The sequence below is a fragment of the Lygodium microphyllum genome, chromosome 17 (assembly GCF_053477565.2).
Source record: "Lygodium microphyllum isolate KBCC chromosome 17, Lygodium_microphyllum_v1.1.10, whole genome shotgun sequence".
NCBI classification, from domain to species: domain Eukaryota; kingdom Viridiplantae; phylum Streptophyta; class Polypodiopsida; order Schizaeales; family Lygodiaceae; genus Lygodium; species Lygodium microphyllum.
In genome coordinates, this window is record NC_141151.1 from 105,672,356 (window position 1) to 105,695,462 (window position 23,107).

Here is a 23,107-nt window from a genome sequence, read left to right on the forward strand (position 1 = left end):
TATACTTTTAGGATGGGGAGACCAAGAAAGGACAAATACCAATGATTGTTAGAGCAATCGGGAGTTACTATATTAGATATGCATCATGCTGAAAATGAAAGTGGAGATCATTGTGTTCTCAATGAAAGAGAGAGAATATATGTCCGTAGCTGTGTCTCCTCATGGAAGTTATTGTATCCATGGTCGCACTCTAATATTGATGAGGAGGGTAAGGAAAGGATTAAGTGCTCAATATGCACTGCATTGAACATGTTTAATCCTTTTGCTGGAAAATGTAGCACCACTATACAAAAGCAAGCCTTAGCTATTCATAATGTATCCGAGTCACATAAGCTAGCGGTTCAACATAAAAAGTTTATGGCTTGTGAAAATATGAGGCATATTGAAAAACATATGAAACCTATGGTAGATTATGAGAAGTGTAGAATTATTAGTGTGATAGAAATCATGTATAGAGTGGCTATGAAAGATATGTGTTTAGAAGTATTTGAAGATGAATGTAAGTTTCATATGTATAAAGACTCCAAGAATGTCTCTTACTTGTGAGTATTCAGCGTGCATAAAACCAACATCAGGAAAATAATTTCTCTCAGCCATGTATATGATGTATTGGGAGAAACTAAAGGAAGAGATTGAACACTGTTCTTTCTTTTCTATTCTCATTGATGAAAGCACCGATCAAAGGTTTGAGAATCGTATAATTATTTATCTCACTTACTTGAAGGATAGGGGAATTTGTCCTCGTGAAACTTTCTTTGTAAAAATAATTGTGGTTGAGGATGGCAAGGCTCAATCTATGTACGAAGGTATTTTAAAAGTGTTACAATAGCTTGATCGTTCACTCTCTAGATTGGTTGCTATGGGCTCCGATGGTGCCATTTCTATTGTTGGAAGAAGATCATGATTATTTGCTAAGCTTTTTAAGGGTGTACCACGTTTGATTGTGGTACATTGCATTGCCCATAAGGAAGCTCTTATGGTCAAAGACACATATGAATGCTTTACAGAGATTAGCCATGTTGATAGCTTTGTTAATAAAGTTCGAGAATGGATAGGAGATTCATGTCTTCAAAGAGCCAAAGTAACAAACTTATGTTGGCTTTCTTGCCTAGGAATTATTAGATAGTGAGGATTCATGGAGTGAGATGGTTGTCTCATGAAAATGTCATAATTTTTTTTTTTTTGTGTTTTATCTTTAATAATATTAAGGATGGTTTTATTGTTAGCTCTTTATTTGACTTTTTTATTTTGTTGTTTCAGGTTGGTGAAAGTTTTACCTACATTGTTGGAATGTTGGAAGACTAAATATCTAACAACATATAAAAAAGCAACAAATTTTCAATTGTTATTTATTATTCACTTCATGGCTGATGTACTTAAGAAAGTTAATATTTTTAATAAAAAATAATTGTGGCATTACAATGATAGGAAGAGAAATAGATGTGCTCATTAGTCTATTGAAGGATTGGTATATGACCTCGAGTAAGTTACTCATAAATATGTGTGCATTACGTGGATTCAAAATAAGGTATTTTTAAAATGTTATTTTTACATATTTTTTACATACAGAAGGGTATAAGATAAATGGATTATTTATAGATTAAATAGAAAAGGGTTATATTTTATTTATGTAAAATTCATAGATAAGGATATTTATAAATTTGCCCTTGAACACACGTGATGTCAATGATATACATATTAGATTGCGGTGGTGTTACCACCAAGTTCAACTGCTTGTGAAAAAGGTTTTTCTAAGAAAAACCAAGTTGAAAGTGATGAGAGATCATGCTTATCTCTCATCACTTTAGATATGCTCATGTTTATGTCCCTTCAACACCAAAGAATATGGAAGAAGTAGATTGGGATTTTATTTTTGAGGTTTGGAAAAATATAAAAATGAGACGCTCTCAAGTTGTAGAGCCATCATAAGCACACCAACAATAATAACTTTTCATATTTCTACTTTTGATAAGTATATAGCAGCAATAAATTTTTGTATTTAGACTTTAATATATTTTTTTAGCAATTGCTTTTCGTTGTATAACATCACATGCATTATGCATTTTCTCTCTTTTTGGATTGCTTATAAGCAGCAACAACTCTTTATGATCATACTTTTGAGATGTATAGTAGCACAAAGCAACATGAATGGCTTTGCATAATCATACTTTTGACATGTGCATACTAGTTGCAATAACTTTTTGTATTTGGACACCGACATTTTTATTGTTAGTTGCTTATAAATAATATCTAATTATCATGTCCTCTCTTTTTGGATAATTAACTTATAAGTAGCATGAAGAACTTTTTGTTACCATACTTTCAATATATATATTACAATAGCAATAACTTTTTGTATTTAGAGTCCAACATTTTTTATAGTTATTATGTGATCAAATGTAATCATAGATTCACTACAAGGATATCAGGCCATAGCGACACCGATTAACGATGACAAATAGCGGCATTGCTATTTGCGACGCAAATAGCGACGATACCCAAAGCAAAAAAACACAGGCGGAAACTCGAGTGCATTACATTTCGCACATTCACGAAAGAGAGAGAGAGGGAGAGCGACCGTCTTGCTGAGAGGTAGAGAAAGAGATAAAGAAGGCTTCTCACCGCCGCCGCCGCCGTTCGCGAAGAAGAGGAGGAGGTGTACGAAGGGTGAAGAGGAGCCGCCAAACCCTTCTTCGAGTCTTTACGGTGAGTGCATTCTCTCTCTCTTTTACTTGTTTTTTGTATAATTTGCGTATATTGAGAGAGGGGGAGGAAATGAGAGAGAAAGAGAGGGAGAGGGAGGGAGAGGAAATGAGAGAGGGAGAGGGAGAGGGGGAGGAAATGGGAAAGGAAGAGGGAGGGAGAGGGAGAGGGAGGGAGAGAGAGGGAGAGAGAAAGAGAGGGGGAGGGAGAGGGAGGGGGAGGAAATGAGAAAGGGAGAGGGAGGGAGAGAGAGAGAAAGAGAGGGAGAGAGAGGGGGAGAAAATGGGAAAGGAAGAGAGAGGAAAAGAGAAAGAGAGGGGGAGGGAGAGGAAATGAGAGAGGGAGAGGGAGAGGGAGAGGGAGGGAGACATTAAACATAATAGGAAAATAAGAGAGGGAGAGGGAGAGGAGAGAGAAAAAATGAGAGAATGAGAGGAGAGAATAAAAGATAGAAAATATGTTAAACACAATAGGGAAAGAGAGAAAGAGAGGGTGAGGGTGAGGGTGAAGGAGCGAGAGGAAATAAGAGAGGGAGAGAAAGAGAGAAAAAGAAATGAGAGATGGAGAGGAAAGAGATAAAGAAATGAGAGAGAGAGAGGAGAGAGAAAAAAAGAGAAAAATAATTAAACCTAATAGGGAAAGAGAGAAAGAGAGGGTGAGGGTGAGGGAGAGGGAGGGAGAGGAAATGAGAGAGAGAGAGAAAGAGAGAAAAGCAAATGAGAGAGGGAGAGGAGAGAGAAAAAGAGAGAAAAATCATTAAACCTAATAGGGAAAGAGAGAAAGAGAGGGTGAGGGTGAGGGAGGAAGAGAAAATGGGTGAGGGTGAGGGAGGGAGAGGAAATGAGAGAGGGAGAGAAAGAGAGAAAAGGAAATGAGAGAGAAAGAGGAGAGAGAAAAAGAGAGAAAAATCATTAAACCTAATAGGAAAAGAGATAAAGAGAGGGTGAGGATGAGGGTGAGAGAGGAAATGAGAGAGGGAGAGAAAGAGAGAAAAAGAAACAAGACCTTACAATAAGCTCATCCTAGGCTTATAGGGGTTAGGCCGATCCTCAATAAACCTAAGGGATATATGGCTAGAGAACCCTAGCACACTTGCGCCTCCTAGTATAATGTTCTTTCTATAAAGAGACATCTCATACATGGGGCTTGTCCTAGCCTCTACCATGCAAGTATACAACGAAGGCAATTAGCCTATCAGTTAGAAAAACATTCATTTTTCATAACGTAAATCCAAAAATAACTTTGAATATTCTATAAAAATCAATCTCTTCTTAAAAAGACAAATATAAAAAACTAAAACAGCATCATTCATATGCTTCGCAAAACTAAAACATCGCCACAAGATATCTTAGGAAACTCATCTTCAACTATCAATTTTAATTTAAAAATATAATATAAAATCACTTGTAAGGAATGATACTCTTTTATCATTAACCCTCTTTCTTCCTTAGAATAGTCTTAGGAACAAATTTCTCCTCTAACAAGCATATATTTGAGCATAATAACTATTTTAAGGTTTATTCCATGAGTAGTAGTAGTATATATGTAATCATCAAGCTAGAGAACATGTTTGCTATCTGTGGAGATCCCAATCTCATGCCCTCATAAAGATTATAGTGTGCAATAGTGTGGAGAGAAGGTGGGTGAGTTGTAAATGGTAAAGGAGAATTCTATTGATGATGGAGAGAAGATGAGGTGAATGGCCAATTCTATTCTTAGTGAGTGCAACCTACCCATAGTATGGCATCCATGATCGATTGAAATCAGTAAGACTTTGAAATCCTACCTCGAGTATTCTAACTATTGTTTTGTGACGGATTTTCTTGCCATAATTCAATGTCAATTTGTGCTTGTGTTTTCCACGGTGTGTTGACTATGGGTGTTAAATGCTTTAGTCGGATCTCTCTCTCTCTTTCTCCTCTCTTCTCTCAACCCTTCTCTCTCTCTCAATCTTCCCTCTTTCTCTCTTCCTATACTCTCCCTAAATCCTTCTCTCTCCCCCTATCTCTTTTGTCTCTCTATCTCTCTTTCTATTTCTACCTCTCTCACTTATCTCCTCTTCTTCTCTAACTTTACTATCTCCCTAACTCTTGTCTCTCTCTTCATCTCTATATAAGTAGTCATGGTCGTGGTCGTGGTCGTGGTCATGGTCATGGTCGTAGTCGTAGTTGTGGTCGTGGTCATGGTCGTGGTCATCGTTGTGGTCGTGGTCATGGTCGTAGTTGTAGTCGTAGTCATGGTCGTGGTCATGGTGGTCCTGGTCTTAGTCGTAGTCATGGTCGTCATAGTCGTAGTCGTAGTCGTGGTCGTGGTCGTGGTCGTGGTTGTAGTCGTAGTTGATGCCAGGAGGCATATTCCACGGTGGATTCCGTGAGGTTTTATGGTGGATTCCGTAAACTTTGATGACCGGGGCTCATATACAAAGTGGATTCTTTGTGCAAGAAGTTGATGGGGACGCCTGTCCTTTTCGGGCGTTTCATTAATTTAGTGTGTACATGGGTAATTCCATAGCGGGTAATTCCGCAAAATGCATATTAAATTAATAAACGTTTATGAGTTTTGAGTGCGCACTCGTAATAAATTAAGGTTAGGATTTATTTCTAACCAGTTGATTTATTTATGTAGTTGAAGACTGCTAGGTATTCACTTTTGTCGGTTTAATTGTATTATTTTACTAACGATTGTGAATGCTTCAGTTGATGTGTAGAGATAGCAATAGTGGCGATGGAAAGCATTGGAGGATAGCGAGTATTCGATCTATGGATTATATTCTAATAGGAGCCACGTCTATATTTTGTCATGCCTATTTATTGAGGCATCGATTATTTATTATTATTTTGTATGTGCATGGGCGCACGGTTATGTTATTTCTATTTGGACATTGTATTGGGCGTGCCAGACTCTTTGGGCACCGTCCATTAGCTTTATTCCTATTTTTGTAAAAGCAAACTCAAAAGCTAAAATCTTATTATATTTTTGTAAATTGGGCTATTATTGAGCATGAAGATGAAATATACATAAAATACATGCTTTGTGAAGCGCTCACACAAGGCATGGGGGGAGATTGCACCCAATTGGTCTCTTGCTCTTGTCGTTCATGCTTTTTACCTTGTAACTTGTGCAAAAAGTAGAGTTCATTGTTCTTGGGGACCTTCCGGCATTCACTACATGAGCATACAACGTCCGATCTGCGCACCAGTGGTATCAGAGCGGAGCTGAGATCAAGAGCTTCCAATTGCTATCCATCTCGTGCGAAGGCGGAGCTCCTGGAACGATCGGGCTGTACGGTCAATCTTGTCGCGAACCGTCTTTACAGACAGACTTCTGGCGATCAAGAACCCCTGTTTCTGTTATTGGATTGCGAAGGACTGGGCTACAGAGGTGGAGGACCACTCCTTCATCTTCTTCATCAAGTCGTGGCTACACAGAGAGATAAGTCATCAATTTCACACTTTCCAAGCTTTAAGCTTTAAAGCTTAGAGACCTTAAGAGAAGCTTTAAGCTTCGAATTTGATCCGTGACGCCTCTAAGGATCTCCGAAAATCACGCGACGGCATAAAAAACGGCCCCCCCCACGATCTGCGTCGTTTTCTTCTTCGTAAGCTCTAAGCTTAATCAATTAAGCTTAGTCCTCTAAGGCAAGTCAATCCTGCAAGTCACAAACTCCAGGTCACACCACAACAATCAAGTTCAGTAAGTATTTTCAAGTCAAGTTCTGAAAGTTCCATAAAGCAAATAAGTTCTGCAAGTCTGCAAGTCATATAAGTCTGCAACTCTGCAAGTCAGACTAGTCAACTGGAGTCAGAACTGACTTGTGCTCAAAACTCCTAGAAGGACTGTTCCTGCGCAGAAACTGCAAACTACAAAGTTGTTCGTTGGAAGGTACTCTACCCATACACATGTTTGTTGAAGCATTTTCAGCATACGAAGAAGGATAAATCGCAGATTTTTCAAAGATTGAGAAAGCTATACCCAAAAACACATAAGCCTTGTATTCCCGAACTTGAGCTACGCTCATCCCACTAACTTGATTTTGAGTGCGAAAGGTCTTTTTAGTTTTGCAGGATGACGGAACCACATATGGATGATCTTATGGCTGAAGGCGACTTACCTGAGCGTACGATGGAGCAAAAGCTGGACTTAATCATGATGCAATTGGAAGAAGAACGAAGGGCTAGGCAAGCATTGCAAGCTCAACTGGCAAATTTACAAAGAGCGTCTACCGACAAAGAAGAACCTCAAGCTGAAGATCTTATTCGACGTACCATTGACGCAACTCTTGAAGCTCAAACCATTTGCAAGGAATCAAAGATAAGTAAAAGAAGTTTCAAATTCCGTACTTTCAATGGCATACGAGAAGGAAAAACTGTTCTAGCATTCATTAGTCAATTTGATGACTATTTCCATGAAGAAACCTATACAGAAAAAGATAAAATCAAGTGTGTCACTAATCATTTAGTAGACAGAGCATCTCTTTGGTGGAGTGTAGTACGCAAGAGCATAGGTTGTCCTGATACTTGGGAGAATTTCAAGAAGAAGTTCATGCAGAATTTCCTTCCACCACAATTTCATGAGAAAGCTATTAAGCAATGGGATCTTCTCCAGCAACGGGATCGTGAGCCTATTCCTCAGTATACATAGCGTTTTTGGAATGCACTACTCCAGCTACGCATGCTTGAAGACGTACGTGAAGCGAAACACAAGCACAAGTATATGTCTGGACTCCTTGGGCATTACTACGTTGAAGTTAACATGTTCAAGCCTGCTACTCTTGAAGACGCCATTTCACTAGCTCACGACACTGAAGACAAGCTACGAGGTAGAGACAGACGACCACAGCAATTCCAAGCCAATGGTAACTATGGATCTAAACAATTCAATTCCAATTTTAGAAGATTTAATCCAGGTCGTTTCTCTTCATCATCTTTCCGTATGGATCTAAACAATTCAATTCCAATTTTAGAAGATTTAATCCAGGTCGTTTCTCTTCATCATCTTTCCGTAAAAATTGGGCAAAACCACCTGCATTACCATCCAATCTCAATCAAAACCCCAAGCCTATTCCACAGTCAAATCCTAATGTACCTAGACTTCCTGCCATTGCAAACAATGTAACCAAAGCCAAGCCAATAGTATGCTATAAATGCCACCAGCCTGGACATCTAGCAGCAAATTGTCATTCAAAGAAGCCAGCTGCCCATATCAACTACCTTGGAGCAATGGACGAAGACGAACATGAAGATATGCCTGATTTCACTGAAGATGAGGACGACATTACTACTACTTCCGATACTTTACCAGGTATGCCTACTCCACATTCTTTATTGACTATGAAATGTTTGGTGCATGGAAACGAAAATACTATTTTGCATGATGACGGTAGTACTCATGATTTTATTTCAGCAAAATTAGTAAAAGAATTGAAATTATAGATTGTACCTACGCATTATCGCATCAAAGCTGCATTTTTAGGCACTAGGTATAATGGTACATAAGAAGTGCAAGACTTAGAGATTCAAATTGGTCAATACACTGAAAGACGAAATTTTCTAGTTGTTCTATTACAGTCAAGTGACATTAATTTAGGTATGCCTTGGCGTCACCAGCATAACCTAGATATAGACTATTCCACACACTCAATGAATATTAATTTTCAAGGAAAATCTATTACATTATATGGTATGCATGCATCTAATGTTTTTCCACTGCTTTCGCATACTTAAGCTAAACGTGCATTACGCAAGAGTAGTAAATCTTATCTTATTTGGGTGAATGAATTGCAAGTAAAAGAAAGTCATATGCATCCTAGGCATAAAGAATTTCTTGCATATTTTAAGGACTGTTTTGCAGAAGACCTACCACCTGGTTTACCTCCGTCACGTCTAGAAGACCATAAGATAGATTTGATCCTGGCACACAACCACCTTGTAAAGCACCATATAGGCATAACCAAATAGAGCAAAAAGAAATCCAGAGTCAAGTTGAGGAATTACTAAATAGAGGATTGATTCGACCTAGCAGTTCTCCATTCGGTGCACCTGTCCTGTTAGTCAAGAAAAAGAATAATACCTATCGTATGTGCATTGACTATCGAGCTTTAAATAAGATCACTGTAAAGAACAGGTATCCCATTCCTAGAGTTGATGACCTTATAGACAAACTGCAAGGATCTGCTATATTTAGTAAAATAGACCTTAAGTCTGGTTATCATCAGGTGAGACTAAATAAGTCTGACATATTCAAGACTGCATTTAGAACACAGTTTGGTCATTACGAATTTTTAGTGATGCCATTTGGATTGACTAATGCACCTGCTATGTTTAGTAGAATGATGAACCGTATATTTCTGAAATATCAGTATTGTGTAATTGTCTTCTTTGATGATATTTTGGTGTTTAGTTAAAATGAGAAAGAACATTATGAGCATTTGTCATTGGTTTTTCAGTTATTGAAAGAAAATCAACTGTATGCAAATCCTGAAAAGAGTGAATTCTTTAAAACAAAAATTAAGTATTTAGGTCATATTGTATCCTCTGATGGAATTAAAGTTGATCCTAAGAAAATTGATGCAATATTGAATTGGCATATACCTAAAAACGTGCATGAGTTATGCTCATTCCTTGGTCTTGCTAGTTTCTATAGGAAGTTTGTACGTAATTTTTCATTACTTGCTTTACCATTAACCAAACTTCTGAAGAAAGGAATTGTTTATCATTGGACCGATTATCAACAGAAATCCTTTGACTTACTGAAACATACATTAACCCATGCCCCCGTTCTACAGTTGCCTGATTTTAATAGACCATTCTTTCTAGTAGTGACCGATGCTAGTGGATCAGGAATAGGAGTTGTACTTATGCAAGACAATCATCCTATAGCCTATTCTAGTTATAAGCTGAAACCTTCTGAACTGAAATATTCCACATATGACAAAGAACTATTAGCAGTTGTACAAGCATTAAGACAGTGGAAACACTACTTAATGGGTTCAGAATTTATGATTAAGACCGATCAGCAAAGTATTAGACATTTACTTAGCCAACCCCAAATCTCTGACCATCATATCAAATGGGCCTCCTTTATTCAAAGTTTTCATCCTATCATTCAATATCAACATGGAAAAGAAAATGTAGTGGCTGATGCATTGAGTAGAAGACCTACTATTCATAACATTTTTGTTATATCTTTTGATTCTTTGATTGCTATGAAAGATACATATCATCAGGATATTAATTTTCATGCTGATTGGAATAAATTAGTTCAAAATAATTTGATTCCTATTGATTCATTGTCATATAATGATAGATTTATGTTTTATGAAAAGAGATTGTGTGTTACAATTCCATTCCGATCTTTGGTTTTGAATGAAATTCATTGTCCTCCATATCAAGGTCATAGAGGTATCATATCTACCTTACATACATTAACTGAAGATTTTTATTGGCCGCATATGGATGCTGATGTATCTAACTTTATTTCTGAATGTTTGATTTATCAAAGAGTTAAGAGACATCATGGTAAACAGTATGGATTACTTATGCCTTTGTCTATTTCATCTAAACCTTGGGAACAAATTTCTATGGATTTTATTACTGGTTTACCTAATACTAAATCTAACCATGATATGATTTGGACAGTAGTAGATAGATTTAGTAAACAAGCATATTTCATTCCATGTAAGAAAACTTTAATAGCATCACAAGCAGCACAATTGTTTTTGAAAACTGTTTTTACTAACCATGGATTGCCAAAAGTTATTATTTCAGATCGTGATTCTAGATTTTGTAACAACTTTTGGATTACTCTGTTTGCTAACCTAGGCACAAAGATTGATTTCTCATCTGCATTTCATCCAGAAACTAATGGACAAACAGAAGCCACTAACAGCACAATTCTAGATCTTTTACGTGTATATACTATCTCTAAACCTCAGACATGGGACACACATTTGCATTTATTACAGTTTGTATATAACAATACACCACACACATCTATAAAGAAAGCACCGTTTGAAGTCATTTATGGATATAGATTATCTACACCTGTTGCATCTTTGTCAAATAGAATTCAAAGTGCTGATGATATTGCTAGTATGCATAATACTATTTTTGATGAGGTTAAAGATATGATTGCTAAAGCCCAACAATCATATACCAAACAAGCCAACAAGAAAAGACAATCAATGAATTTCAAAGTTGATGATTATGTTTGGCTGAGAATAGAAAAACGTAGACTGCAAAGTCTAGATAGACATCCAGTTGTGAAATTAGCTCCTAGATTCTATGGACCATTTAGGATCATTCATAAAATTAATGACAATGCATTCAAGTTAGAATTACCACCTCACTCGAAAATTCACAATATATTTCACATTAGTTTATTGAGACCATTTAGAGGCCAATTACATGTACACCTTGTTTATGAAAACTCACCTTTATTAGAGAAAGAGACTGAAATACTTGAACCAGAAGCTATCATAGACACTGACTTTATGACCACTAGAACTGGCCGAAGGTATTCTAGATATCTAGTTAAATTTAAAAACCATCTTGTAGAGGAAGCACAATGGATGCACGCTAGAGACTTAAATGCTTTCCCCACTTTGTTAACTCTACATTGAGCTAATAGCAATTGAGGTCAATTGCTATCCCACCCCGGGGGTATGATGCCAGGAGGCATATTCCACGGTGGACTCCATGCCACGGTGGATTCCGTGAGGTTTTACGGTGGATTCCGTAAACTTTGATGACTGAGGCTCATACACAAAGTGGATTCTTTGTGCGAGAAGTTGATGGGGATGCCTGTCCTTTTCGGACGTTTCATTAATTTAGTGTGTACATGGGTGATTCCATAGCGGGTGATTCCACAAAATGCATATTAAATTAATAAATATTTATGAGTTTTGAGTGCGCACTCGTAATAAATTAAGGTTAGGATTTATTTCTAACCAGTTGATTTATTTATGTAGCTGAAGACTGCTAGGTATTCACTTTTGTCGGTTTAATTGTATTATTTTACTAACGATTGTGAATGCTTCAGTTGATGTGTAGAGATAGCAGCAGGGCGGAGGAAAGCATTGGAGGATAGCGAGTATTCGATCTATAGATTATATTCTGATAAGCGCCACGCCTATATTTTGTCATGCCTATTTATTGAGGCATCGATTATTTATTATTATTTTGTATGCGCATGGGCGCACGGTTATGTTATTTCTATTTGGACATTGTATTGGGCGTGTCAGACTCTTTGGACATCGTCCATTAGCTTTATTCCTATTTTTGTAAAAGCAAACTCAAAAGCTAAATGCTTATTATATTTTTGTAAATTGGGCTATTATTGAGCATGAAGATGAAATATACATAAAATACATGCTTTGTGAAGCGCTCACACAAGGCATGGGGGGAGATTGCACCCAATTGGTCTCTTGCTCTTGCCGTTCATGCTTTTTACCTTGTAACTTGTGCAAAAAGTAGAGTTCATTGTTCTTGGGGACCTTCCGACATTCACTACACAAGCATACAGTGTCCGATCTGCGCACCAGTAGTTGTGGTTGTGGTCGTGGTCGTAGTCATAATCATAGTCGTGATCATAATCGTAGTCATGGTCGTGGTCGTGGTCGTGGTCGTCGTAGTCATGGTCGTGGTCGTGGTCGTCATAGTTGTAGTCGTGGTCGTCGTAGTCGTGGTCGTGGTCGTGGTCGTCGTGGTCATGGTCGTGGTTGTGGTCGTGGTCGTAGTCATAGTCGTGGTCATGGTCGTGGTCGTGGTCGTAGTCGTAGTCGTAGTCGTGGTCATAGTCATAGTCATAATCGTAATGTAGAAAGAGAGAGAGAGATGAAAGGAGATGAGAATAATTTAAGAAAGAAAAAAAGAGAGAGAGATGGAAGGAGACGAGAACAATTTAAGAAAGAAAAAAAAGAATGACAACAAAAACAAATTATTTAGGGTAACGTAGACAAAATGGAAAACGATGAAGATCTTGTTGTTCAAGATCGTGAGGCGTATCTTAATCAGCGTGTCCCATGTCCTTGCTCTCAATGCAAGCTAGCAATTAGACGAAAATGTTGATTGTCTATAGAACACGTACGACGATTCAGTAAGTTTCAATATGAGATCATTAATCAGGCAATTGCGGATTTTCAGCAAATGGTAAGAAAAGTTAATTTTAATCATGCATTGTACTCACAAGCTAATTGAATACCATATACAAGAAGATTGGGTGTGGCTGGAAAATTTTCTATTCAGGGAGGTGATGTCTCGTCCCAAGGAGTAGTGCACCCTTTACGGCAAATTAGAAGAGTTCGTGGGTGTGCGATGGATGGAGTGCATGAGCCAATCCACCACTTGCAAGACACTACCCAATCTATACCGTCAATGCCAGAGGAGACAAACAGTCTTCCAGACCTACCTACAATCTTGGATCCGGACATGGAGGCAATGATCAATGCATTGATTCCCATGGATGTCGAGACTTCTGATCCGCTTAGAGAGGAAGCATCCATACCATTATATAATGGGTACCGAGTATCTCGCTTGAAGACACTGCTTGCACTCTTAAGTGTGCAAGCAAAATACAGGTGGAGCGATGATGCGAGTGTGACCAAGTTGTTTAAGTACCCTGTACATACACTTCGTTGATTTCTTTTCGAAACTATTATTAAAAACATTTGTACTTTTTCAAGGTGTTTTATGCTTTTTTTCAAGTTATTAAAATATCATATATTACCACCTGCAAATACCATGCCTAAGTTTCGTGATAATGCACGATCTGTTTTACAAAAGCTTGGCATGGACTAGAACAACATCCATGCATGAATCAACGATTGCATACTATTTTGAGGAGAATACAAGACTATGTAGATATGTCCAAAGTGTGGTGCTCACAAGTATGAACAGGATTTGAAAGGGCAAACCATCCCTCAAAATATTCTCAGACACTTTTTGCTTATCCCCCGCATAAACCATATGTTTCGTACGTCCGGCATGGCGAGCTTGACAACATGGCATGCGGAGAATAGGTCCATAGATGGAGTTCAACGAATATCAGCGGATTCACGTGCATGGAGTCACATTGACTCTAGCTTCCCAGGCTTTGTCCCAGAGCCAAGGAATCTTCGGCTCGGTCTTGCAATGGATGGCGTGAACCCATTCGGTCTGCGCTTAACTTCTTATAGTGTGTGGTCTATAGTCCTTGTCAACTACAATATCCCTCCATGGCTTTCTACGAAGAAATGACATCTCATCCTTAGCTTACTCATCCTCGGCCGCCGCTACAAAGTTAAAAATATGGACGTGTATCTTTGTCCATTAGTCGATGAGCTTAAGATTTTGTGGGAGGAGGGGGTCACCGTGCAAGATATGAGCAAGCGCAATGGTCGAGAGTCCGCCAATATTTGAGTCATTCTCATGTGGACCATGCATGACTTTCCGGGATTCAGAGAGTACTCAGGTAAATAGGCTTCCGTTCTCGTTGGTAATATCTATATTTTGTCTCATTCAAGCTTGTATTCACTGGGTCGTGGTGTTGGAATAGGTCTGGTTATCTCATGTTATCATGCATGTCCATTGTGCGGACCATAGTTAGACTCTCGAAGGTCACGAACCATGAAGAAGATGGTATATCAAGGACACGCCACTTTCTTGCCAGAGAGTCATAAACTTAGGGAAGGTTTTCTTGGATGACCTCCAACACGTATGAATGTCGCAAGCTGGTATGAGCTAAAAATGGTCCACGCAGAGTCACATCCAAACAGAATGCGGCGGTTCTTAGTTTTCTAGGAGTTGCCATATCGGACCCACTTACAGGTCAACCACTTATTGGATCCCATGCATATTTTCAAGAATGTGGGCAGCTTGCTATGGGACCACATCATAGGAAAGAGAGATACTATAGGGGCACGAATGGATTTGAAGGAGGTAGGCAAGATGGAGGCGCTTTGGCCGCAGTCGAGTGCTGATGGTCGTGTGCAGCTCCCTTGCGCTCCTTGGGTTTTGTCTACTAAATAAGAGCGCATTGTGAAGCAAGTAGTCAAGTCTATCCGCACTCCGACGGGTATGATGCGTTCTCTCAGGTCTGCATTTTCTAAAGACGACCAATTATCAGGGCTAAAATCCCATGAGTGGCATAAGATATGTCAAGTTTGTATTACGAATGGATTGTAATTGGCATGCGTATTTTGCTATTTGGAGTGTAGCCATTGTTCATAATGCTTTCTTATTTGTGGCAGTTTGTACTTCCAATCGCGATCGTAGGATGCCTTGCTCTAAAAATACACGGGGCCATTTACAGGTTATCGACTTTGGTGCAATGGACCTCACAGAAGGAGTTTAAGACGTCCTCTATTGAATCCGTGAGGCGGGGAGCAGTGGAGATGGTCTGTCTCTTTGAGAAATGCCTGCCTACCAGCATGCTCATGATACAAATCCACTTTCTTGTGTATCTCATAGATGAAGTGGAGATTGTTGGACCTATCCATATGCGATGGATGTTCTTCTTGGAGTGCTTCATGAAAACCCTGAAAGGCTTTGTGCGACAACGAGCTTGGCTAGAAGGTAGCATGGCTGAAGGTTGGTTGGTATCTGAGGTGCTAGTGCATATTTCACAATGGCTACCAATGGTGGATCCAGACAACAAAATGCTATGGTCACTGAAGGAGGATGATAGACTGACCGGAGATGTGGTGGTTGGAAATGGGGTAGAAAAAAAAATGGATGTTGCAATGGAGGAGAAGGTGAATTGCTTTTGTATGTTGCACCATGCCTCTATGGAGACGTGGCTCGCCAAGTACCAGATCACTAAGCAAGATTGAGAGGAAGCGCGATCTGAATTTTGATGTAGTACGTGCCATAGACCGATTTGATATCCCAAGGGCATGGAGGAGATGCCGCAGTTTATGTCAACGCGATGGTTGCATGGAGCTTTGACTGCAACGTCTCGCGAAGGGGCAGATGTCTCAATGGAGGAGTGGGAATTCTCGAGGGGATGTAGTCCAAAGGTGATGAGGTGTTTCGGATTTGTTGTATCTATATTTTATATGTGACAACTAATTTGAGTATTTCAATATACAGTGCAAAATATATAGTGAAACGTGGTGGCATGGATGGCATTTTCGCGTGGAGCATATTGACAAAATGCGCTCCACAATGGACTGTGGTATCATGGCAAGGTTCAAGTAGGAGAGGCGGCAATGAGCAACGAATCTAAATACAATTATAGATGAGATTGAGTATTTTGAAAACTTTCAAAGTATTATTACGGTGGATTACCGTAGCTTTTCTATGATACTATTCGATGTGTAGTGGTTCAAAGTGATACTTGAAGGAGCTAGAGCAACAGTTCGACGAGGTCCATCTGAATTTCTTGAAATAGATTCCGAAAAAAATAGACGGACTTACGCGACATCTTTGTGTTGCCGGCCCATTGTGAACAGGTGCATGAACTCATTTGTTTGTTAATTGTATTACAACATGATACATGTCACAATAGTCTAATCTCTCTTGTATGTGTTTATGAACAGGTAATCTTCTATCCAAACCCCCGACAACCTCGATGGTGGTATGTTATACCTTTAGCTCCTCAAAGTCCAAGAATTCTTTGAAAACGAGGTGGACTCATCCTTTTGTGGTGACATGTCTATCGACCTTCCAATGTATGCGGAGTTGTGTTAGGAGATTGACATGGGACCATAGGATACTTCATACTTGGAGCATCCACTTAATTCGTTGACTAATTGCTTATAAGGGTACATAAGATATGCATTTTAAGTGAGATCATTTTTTAAGGATTTATATTACCGTGCTTTGTATGATTTAAATTGATTATGCTAACATCATTTTTTGTCTGTGTATGTGACATTTTCAGGATGAGTCAAGGGATGAGGGATGAGGAGTTGTAGGATATCCTCACGCGCATGTCTCCAGATCAGATCATGAGATTCAAAGACATGGCAGACGAGAAGCTATCTTGGATATCGTCAGGCCGCTTTGCTAGATCTACTTCGGCGCGATCAGATGCTTCAGCTTTGAGCAGACGAGATCGATGCTCCAGACCTAGGCCAGAGGGAGGGAGTGCTTAAGGGTCAGGGGGATGCTATAGAGATATGGAGGCAGTGAGCCCGCGGTCGGCATAGGATACAGGTGCGACTCCTCGCTCTCGTGGCGATTCCAGGGAGTGTGGCCTAGGTGGATGTTGTGGAGGCACGGACGCGGCGTCTCTGTGTCGTCGTTTTGCTGGAGTTTCTTCATCTCCAGGATTTGTCACACCTTTGGGGACATCTACTCCAGTTACTCCAGCTTTTGCTCAGCCATTTGCATAGGTGGCACCCCTATGGGTGCCACTCCGATAGATATTACCCCGGTCGGTACACCGAATGCACACGGGTCTCCTAGATATGCCCAGGAGCGTGGACATAGGTGGGAGAGGACCCATCTTAGGCATACCCTAGGGGGATATGCCTATCTTGTCCATGATAGGTCAGGAGCCATCATCATGAATAATGAGGGAAAGAGGGTGATGTCTCGCATGAGAGAGTTGTGCCAATAAGTTTTTTATCACATCTTAGATCATTGGAAAAACATACCGGAGGGGAGCAAAGACTACATACTAGCATTATCGCATAAGGAGTTTCCAGTTCTAGCCTTAGCAGATAGATTTTCTATAGGCTAGATGATGGACTGCATGCATGCATATATGTCACACAAATGATCGAATGCACGCAAGGCACTCAAGAGTGGGACTGCAAAGCCTGAGTGCCTAGATGCAGATGACTGGCACCGACTGAGGGAGGAGGCTATAGATTCTCCAGGATGTTGAAGTCAACAACGCGAGGCGGCGAGGGCACGACTAGAGGCCGGACTGGTCCATCATCTTGGGAATGGCGGCCACAGGACATATCTGGAGGACTTTGTAAGGTTTTTTTTGTTTTACTTGCTTTTGTTTTTTGCAATATCATTTGTACTGACAATCATGTTTTTAATAGTTAGTATTTTGTTTTCTTTGCAGCACTCCATTACAAATCGCAATCCGACCGGCCTTGAGACTCGATATGCAGAGAGGCACGATCTCATTGCATTCATCGACCGATTGTATAGATGCGACGGCCTTGTAAGTCACTCATCTTTCTTGTCCGTAGTTACCATGTTTAATTAGAATGCATTATTGCATGGTGGACTGATGTGTTGTTGTTTCTTTTTTTGCAGAGTCCCTTTGATGCTCCTTTGGAGTGGGATGAGCTTTCGGATGGCGAGGATATGTAGCTCGCCCTTGGATCCCTGGAGCTCACACACCATTCTTTTTTGGTCGCTTGATCTGTGTAGACATTTTCTATGTAATAGTGATATCTTGTCATGATTGTACCAGTCGCTTTCATTATGCAATCATGTATTTATTTCATGTATCAGTGCTATGATTTTAGTATACTTTGTTTTTGTTTACATGAGCATTGTACACAGTATAGAAACTATTTTGTATGGCCCAAATAAAGCACACAGTGCTATAAGCTGGTTGCCACAAATTTTTTTTTCTGTTACCGTCGCTATTAGTGTCGCAAATTTACTATACGTGTTGGTATCAGCGTCGTTATTTACGTCGGTATCACTGATAGCGATTGTTCTATGGTGTTGCCAATAACAATGCTTTTTGCGATGACGGGGGAAAATTTTGTTATTTACATTTTCATCACTTTTAACGTCAGTATAAGGCCTATATCTTGTAGTGATTTTGATCTTTGTTATTTGTGTTATGTGCAATGTCAAGATAAGCACTTGATAATTGTTTTTGTTTTTTACGTGCTTGAACTTTTGAGTGCATGTATAATACTTCTATTTTAGTTAAGCCTAATCTAGTTTTCTCTAATTTAGTTTTCTACTATTTAGATTAGTTAAGTTGGCATAATGTAAATATAATCTTTTATTTAAGTGTTGAACTAGATTAAACTTATATATTTCTAATACATAAGGTGAAGTATACTTTTAAAAAATACCCTTCATAAAAGAAACGTGCTTTAAAGAGATACTTATCTTATTAAGGTCTTGTTTCATATTGACATAGTGCCCTTCAAATTTGAGGGCTGGTGCCAATGCTCCCAATCAAGCGTCTGCACCTGGTGCTCTCCTAGCCCTTGTGGCACACTTACCCCTCTTAAGAACGCAAAAGGCATGCTCTACTAGAAAAGAAACTCCACATGTGACTCCACTCGTGTAGACCACGTTCACTCGTCTACTCTATCCTCTTTCGGACTCAGTTGATGGCCCATCCGATCGCATGTCACTACCTCACCCAAGTAATCTCTCATTCTTTCCCATGAACTCTTCCATATCATCGGATAACTCTCCACCAATCGCGTGCCTTGGTGATTGCTGTCAACCTGGAGGTTCACCATCTCCATGTTCAAACTGCCTTCCTTCATGGGGAACTCCCTAAGGAAATTTTATATGTATCAAGCCTCTACATTTGTCTCTTCCACTCATCCTCAACATTTCTGACTCCATCAATCTTTGTATGGTTTAAAATAGTCTCCTAGATTCTTTTGTGGTTTCATAAACTTAATCTTCTTATGTTGTGAGAGGACTATATTAGATTGTTATTGAACCTAACATTTACATTCATCATCGTAATTCCACTTATTTTGGACCTTTATGTAGATGGCATTCCTCTCATTGGTTCAAATCTTATTATCATCAATCCTTTGAGGGAGGAACTCAAATCTGCATTTGCAACTAGTGACTTGGGTCCTTTGACCTATTTCCTTGGCCTCCAAGTTGAACATTATACATCTATCGAAAGAAATTCATACATGACATCCTCAAGTCTTTTGGCCTCCAGTAGTGTAAGCTTGACCCTAATCCTCTTTGCCTACATGTAAGCTATCCTTGGATGATTTCCTTATGAAACCATATGAGATTGAGCATATGCGACAATTTCCATGAGACCGTCTCTAGCAAGCTACCTTATTTAGTAAATGTTACCTATCCTCACCTTTAATTTTCTGTCAAAACTTCCTCTCCCATGTTATTCAAAAACTTAGCTTTAAAAATTGGAAGGCTTTGCTTTGTGTTCTTTGCTATCTTAATTGTACTTCTACATTGGGTTGCAATTTTCACACGATCACTCCTTGCATCAGCTCTCCACTCTTCTTGGATGGTTTGCTAACTCAGATTGGGGGGAGTATTGATACTAGGCAATCTGCTTCTCATTTTGTGTACTTATTGGAAGGAGGACCTATGACTTGGCAATCTCACAAGCAAACAATAGCAACTTTATCTTTTGCCGAAGTAGAATATGTAGCAAAAATATGGGCTCACACAGGATTATCTCTACTTGATACTTGCTTGTTTTTTCCACAAATATGGGCACATGTTGGATTGGTTTGTTGTAACGGTAGAAAATTGGAGAGAGAGAGAGAGAGAGAGAGAGAGTGTGTGTGTGTGTGTGTGTGTGTGTGTGAGAGAGAGAGAGAGAGAGAGAGAGAGAGAGAGAGAGAGAGAGAGAGAGAGAGAGAGAGAGAGAGAGAGAGAGAGAGAGAGAGAGAGAGAGGTGCATGCACACGTTTGGTTGCTAGAGAGTTGCCCCACTCTGCTTGACAATACATGGAGGTGTTGTCTATTAGACTACTACATTGGTGTTTTTGATTTCTCTTTTAACTACACAAATCATGGCCCCCACTACTAGTTGGGGGGGATCTCAATGGGAATCCTACATGAAGTATTCAATGTGTCCAAGTAATGTGTGTGTGTGTGTGTACATGCATGTACCCTTTAGGCAAAGCAACGATGACAAGGTAGGACCGAATGAGTGATTGGCCTCTTACTTGAAGTGGAATAAGTTACGTGAGAGATTTCTTGCAAGGACAAGGTGTGGTGTCCGTATACTGAAGGGCAGCTCTTAAACAATGTCACATTTTTAATAATGCAAGTACATCTAGGTCTAGTGACCATAGTTGAAGGGAGAGTTACACACCCATCCAAACAAGCTAATGGTGCAAAGGGCATCGTGCTTAGGTGTTCTTCGTAGGAGAAAATAAAAGAATGTCCACAAGGGTTATTTTCATCGGGCTTAACTACCCCATCCATGTAAAGAATACACGAAATGTGCATAAGTGGTGAGTGGTTGAACCAAGGGTCTTTATAGAGAGGTACTTGCTATTTCCAACTCACCAATTCGTGAAAGACATAATATCGTTTACTTTAGCAAAATTATATAAAAACAAACAAAATGAAATGTTGTCCTCATGATATGAAAACCAACCCGTCCGGATATTTCCGCACTCATGGATTCATCTTTTTGTTTCTCATGATTTATACATACGTTTTCATGTATCCTTTAGGCGGTGGCCTTCTACTTGAGGAGAATGAACATAACTGCATTTCAACAAGCATGTCCTTCAGTACATTGCCTTGAACAGGAAGCAATGGCAGAGTACTCGTTGCCGGAAAATGATGTATGTACAACAATTAACCAGAATAACAGATAGCTGGGTGACGTGAAATTGTACATATATGCAAAATGAGATGCTAGCTTCTAGCGTGCCATGCAACACGAACATGTTTCAAGAATGCTAAACTATGGCAATGCAGGCGGAGAGTGGTAATGCACGTGGAGAGGCTGGTACGTTAGACTTGTTCTTCGGCAGCGTTAGTAGCTAACCGCTGCGTCGTACTGGCGGGCACCATCCTGGCCCAGAGCCAGTGCTGGCTCCACACGGCTGCTTGCATCTCTTCGATTGGGATTCCTTTGGTCTCGGGCAGAAGGAAGAGGGTGGAGAGGCCCATGAACACGACCCAGGCGGCGAAGAAGAGGAAGATGCCGAAACGGAGGGAGCAGAGCATGGTGAGGAAAGACTGGGCGATGAGGAAGGTGCAGAGCATGTTAACGAACACGGCCACGCTCTGCCCCGCAGACCTCGTCTCCAAGGGGAAGATCTCGCTCGGGATGAGCCATCCTAGCGGACCCCACGACCAAGCGAACCCTGCCACGAATACGCACACAAGAGCGATGATCAGCGCGGCCTGTGGACTGGAAGGTTGGCGAGTGCCGTCACTGTTGAGGGTGGCGCCCAGCAGACCTCCGATGATCACCTGACACACGAACATCTGCACGCTGGCCTCCAGGAGAAGAGCCCTCCTCCCCCACTTATCCACCTGCCACACCGACACTAGCGTGGACATCACGTTGACGACCCCCGTGATGACGGCGGACAGGACGGCCGCATCGCTCTTGAATCCCACCGTCTGGAAAAGTACGGGCGCGTAGAACATAATAGCATTGATGCCCGTGAACTGCTGGAACACCTGCAGCGCCACCGTGACGGCCAGCTGCGGCTTGTTCTGGCGCCACATAGTCGGGAAGGGATTCCGGATGCCCTGCGCCACGCGGCTGGCCTCCCGGATGTCCTCCATCTCCGCCTCCACATCCTGCGTGCCGCGGATCTTGCACAGCACGCGGCGAGCATCGTCCGGCAGGCCGCGCTGCAGCAGGCTGTTGGGCGTGTCGGAGAGCACGAGGCCGGCAATCGTGATGAAGAGAGCGGGGACACCCGCCAGACCCAAGGAAAGCCGCCAGCCCCAGGGGTGGAGGCTCTGCGTTCCATAGTTGACCAGGTTGGCCACGAGGATGCCGATAGTGATACACAGCTGGAACAGGATGTTCATGGCGCCCCTCCACTTGGTCGGCGCTACCTCCGACAGGTAGAGAGGCACGGCCTGGTTCGCGAACCCCACGCCGCAGCCCAGCAATATGCGGCCGAAAACGAGCATCAGCAGATTCTGCGCGGTCACGTTGAGCACCACTCCTGCGTCGAAGAAAACACCGGCAATAAGGATGGTGATTTTTCGGCCCCACCGCCGGCTGACGGGAGCCGCGAACAACGTGGCCACCAGAGCCGCCAGGTACAGCGATGACGTGAACATCTGGAGCCGGTGGTCGTTGTATTTGCAGTAAGTGTTCTCGTTGGCGCGGGACTTCCGCATCAGGACGTTTGGGAAGAAGGCGCCCAAGAAGTCGTCCATTGAGGTTACTCCACCTGAGATGCCAATGTCGTAGCCGAACATGAGCCCGCCGAACGCTGCCACCACGCACGTCCACAGGACGTGCCATGTCAGTCGCCCGACCTGATGGGCGGTCGAACCGGCCGCACTTACTTGGAACGTTGCGCCTGCCATAGTACTGTTTGTTCTCTCTCTCTCTCTCTCTCACTCTCGTCGAACAAGGAGCTCTTCTCAACTGATCAACGCAACCGTCAACAGTACTCGTCTCTACTTCTGCTCCACAATCGATGAACGCAACAATAGTCGTCTCTGATTCTGCTGCAGCTACAACGAATATATTGAGCCTATATATTCATGTCCCCATCCTTGTGAGCTTCCCGTCGGAATACTTGTTTATCCGACCTATCGCAAGATCTGCTATT

At 41.0% G+C, this 23,107-nt stretch overlaps 1 pseudogene; it reads right to left on the reverse strand.

The window, feature by feature from the left end:
• Nucleotides 1–21,311: 21,311 nt before the first annotated feature.
• LOC148022231 (sugar transport protein MST4 pseudogene) lies at nt 21,312–22,859 on the reverse strand (annotated as a pseudogene).
• Nucleotides 22,860–23,107: the final 248 nt, after the last annotated feature.